We start from the raw sequence: 4,035 nt of genomic DNA, 5'->3' as shown, positions 1-4,035 counted from the left end.
TCACGGGAGGGCACCACGCGCCAGTCATCCAGCGGCCTGCATGTGAACCTGCGATCAGTGTCATTCATCCGGTGACTGGAAACATAACACGACAAGGGATTTGAAACTCTATAGCCTTTTCTGAGTTTCAAGGTCCCACGGATCATTGCAAGGTGTGTTTGGACTCACATTGGGATGGATCGGTAGCCCTTCCTTGGATTCTATGCGGAGAAAAGGATTTCTACAATCCTACGTTGGATTTGTATGCTAGTGCTTGGTGTTATGCGGTGTCCACCGTAATATATGTGTTTTATTTATATTGTTCATCCATTTTGAAATATAATTTTAGGACTTGATCACAAAATTGATGTAAATATAAATATCAAGTGGACCACACCATGGGAAAATAGTAGTGATTGAATTACACCATTAAAAATTTCCTAAGGCCAACTATAATGGTTATTTGACATCTAACCTGTTGATTAGGTCATAAAGACTTGGATGAAGGGAAAAAACAGTTATCAGCATGATCCAAAACTTTTGTGGCTCCTAAAAAGTTTTTAATGGTGGGCGTTCAATCAACACTGTGCAGTCCACTAGAGATTTGGATCAAACTCATTTTTGGGCTCATACCATAAAATGATCTGAAAGAATGGGTGGACGGCATGGATGAAACACATACATCATGGTGGGGCCCACAAAGCACCAACCGGTAGTGGCAAGGTGAGTAGCCAATCCGTTTCCATTACAGAGGCCTTCTCTTCCAAACACGAGGTGGGATGGCTCCAAGCCATGGGATTACAGACAATCCCTGACACGACGTAATTATTACGTTCCGCTAATCTCATCCCACTTAAACTCATCTAATCCCATGCTCCAAACAGCCCCTTACGTTTTAACTGTACTAGCCTGGTCGTATTGTGAGACATTGTTAGGGGCGTTTGGCACATGGGATTGGTTGAGTATAGGATGGGATTTAAATAACAACATGATTATGCTATGTTAGGTTTTGTTGTGAATTTGTAGAGGATGGGCTGTGTTGGATAAGTATTTGGATTGTATGAAAGAACACGTTCTATAATATGACGTCTACATATGTTCATGTTTGGATGGAGGTCTTAACTTGATTATGTGAAGATTATAATTTAGGTTTGTTTGGATATCGATGTGTCTAGTTTGTTGTTAACAGATGTTTTAAATCTGAGGAAATTCAACTAGCTCGATAAAGTTCGAGTGAAAGTCCGACAACAAATTATTTTTGAACCTCTGATAAGTTCGACCAGTCGAAGAATAGGTTCGACTAGTCGAAGTGCCCTTCGACTAACCCAAGCTCCGGTTCGACTAGTCGGAGGTTACGTAGATTGTGCGCGGACTGCATAAATTTGATGCGGTTTCCAAACTATTTTAAGTCGGTATGGAAGTTGGAATTTCCCAACTATAACTAGGAGTCTATAGGATCATTCTAAGATATTCTAAGGCTTCTTAAAAGTACTTCAAGGGTTTCTAAAAGGGGTTCTAGGGTTTCAAAGGGATTGAGAAAGGGAGAGATTTAAGGTTGTTTGAATCCGGTAAGTCTTCTCTCTTTGTAATTTCTGCTTTCATAGTGAAGATTTGTCGCTTTGTGCCTTGGTTTTTTCCAGAAAGGATTTTCGACGTTAAATCTGTGTTCTCTTGTGTTTGCTTGGTGCTCTTAGATTGCTATCCTAGATCCATCTCTATGTGATTTCACATAACAATCCCTAACAAGTGGTATCAGAGTAATCGTTGGGACACAGATTTGAATCTGCAGGATTAGCATCAATGGGAAGCACTAGGTATGATATTGAGAAGTATTCAAAGAAAAATAACTTTGAGTTATGGAATATTAAGATGATCAGTTCCTTAACCAAACAAGGTGAGGATAGTGCTCTTGAGGAGAGAGTTTATCATGACTGATGATAAATAGAATACTCTTGATAAGAAGGTCTTATTCTCGATCCATTTATGTCTCACGGACAAGGTCCTCTATAATGTTTGAGGGAGAAAACTGCAGCTAGTTTATAGGCGAAGTTAGAGGATATTTATGCTAAAAAAATCCACTGAGAATCGCCTACACTTGAAGCTACAGCTGTTCACCTTCAGATTAGCAGAGGGTGGAGATGTGGAGACCCACATCAGTAATTTTAGTAAATTGATTTGTAAATTGCTGAACATGGAGGAAGTGATCAAAGATGAAGATCAGGTATGTATATTGTTAAATACTCTACCACCATCGTATGAGTCATTTAGGGACTCATTGTGGACCGAAAATAAAACCCTAAGTGTGAACATTATTATCTCAACTCTTCAATAAAAGGTCATGAGAAAGATGAACGGTGGTTTGGGGTCATCTTTTGATGCACTGTTTACAATGGGAAGAAATACTAAGCGATGTATAGGATCTTTAAGACCTAGATCCAAATCCATGGGCAATGGGAAAAGAAAACTAAAGTGTTGAAATTGTGGGATGAATGGACACATGAAGAAGAATTACACAAATCCTAAAGCGAAGAAAGAAAACTCAGAGGATTCTTCCAAGGAGGCCAATGTTGTTACATTTGATAAAGAAACAAGTAGAGGTGATGCTCTGTATGTGTCTATGGTCAGACACTTGCATGACAATCTTAGAGATGAGTAGATCCTTGATACAGGAGCATCATATCACATGACTGCTCATTGAAGTTAATTCACCAGTTACAATGAATGCAATGGTGGATAGGTCTTTATAAGTAATGACGATGCCTGTAATGTTGTGGCTATTAGTACGGTGAGCATCAAGATATTCGATGAGATGGAGCGTACCTTGACTGATGTCAGGCACGTTCCTGATATGAAGAAAAATCTTATTTCTCTCAGTGCACTCGAAACTGTAGGGCACAAGTTCACTGGTATTGATGGTGTCCTTAAAGTTTCAAAAGGGACACTCATAATTATGAGAGTGCAAAGGTACGAAAACCTTTACAGATTAATCAGGAGCACTTCAGCAGGTGGAGCAGCAGCGGCTGTTGTAGATTTCACGTATGTATATTTGTGGCATGCTCGTACGGGCCACATGAGCGAGCAAGGCATGAAGGTACTATCTGATCGTTGTTTAATTCTAGCTTTTAAGAATTCTGATTTAGATATATGAGTGCATTGTATATATGGTAAACAATCTAGATTATCATTTAAATCTTGGAAACATGAATGTAAGAGAGTGCTTGATTATGTGCACTCTGACGTATGAGGGTTATCGCCAGATATTTTCGTTAGAAGGTCATCATGGTTTGTTTCATTTATTAACGACTACTACAGGAAAGTTTAGGTTTACTTCATGAAACGTAAATCCGAAGTTTTCACCATATTCAAATAATGGTGAAAAAACAGTTATGATGGAAAATAAAGGTTTTAAAGACTGACGATGGTGGAGAATTCACTTCCACTAAGTTTAATAAATATTTCAAAGATGAATGGATCATTAGGCACAATATAATACACCACACGCCTGAACAAAACGGTGTGTCTGAGCAGATAAATCGGACTCTCTTGGAGAGAGCTCGATGCATGTTAAGTAATGTTGCATTGGGCAAGGACTTATAAACTGATGCCGTTAACACAGCTTGTTACTGGGTGAACCGATCCCCTTCTATGGTAATTGAATGTAAAATTTCAGAGGAGTATGGAGTGGTCATAAGCTGAGCTACTCAGATTTGCGCAATTTGGTTATGAGGCTTACTCTCATTTACTGTCAGTTGAGAGAGATAAGATAGACCATAGAGCCAAAAAGTACAACTTTGTTGGCTATTGTACTGGTGTGAAAGGTTACAGGTTATTCGACAATGTCACATGCAAGGTCATCACTAGTTGTGACATCAGATTCGATGAAAGCTCCTTATTCAGTAAGAATGATCAAGAGGAACAAGAGGAACCAGAAAGGTTAATAGTAAACGTTCAAATTAACACAGATGATACTAGGCAGAAACAGATGCGCAAACAGAGGTACAGGATCAGGTGGAGCAGCCACCTGTGAGAAGAAACTCACCGTATGATTGCAGGTTA

Source organism: Magnolia sinica, chromosome 8 (genome assembly GCF_029962835.1).
Source record: "Magnolia sinica isolate HGM2019 chromosome 8, MsV1, whole genome shotgun sequence".
Taxonomy (NCBI): domain Eukaryota; kingdom Viridiplantae; phylum Streptophyta; class Magnoliopsida; order Magnoliales; family Magnoliaceae; genus Magnolia; species Magnolia sinica.
Note: the sequence above shows the minus strand (reverse complement) of the source record.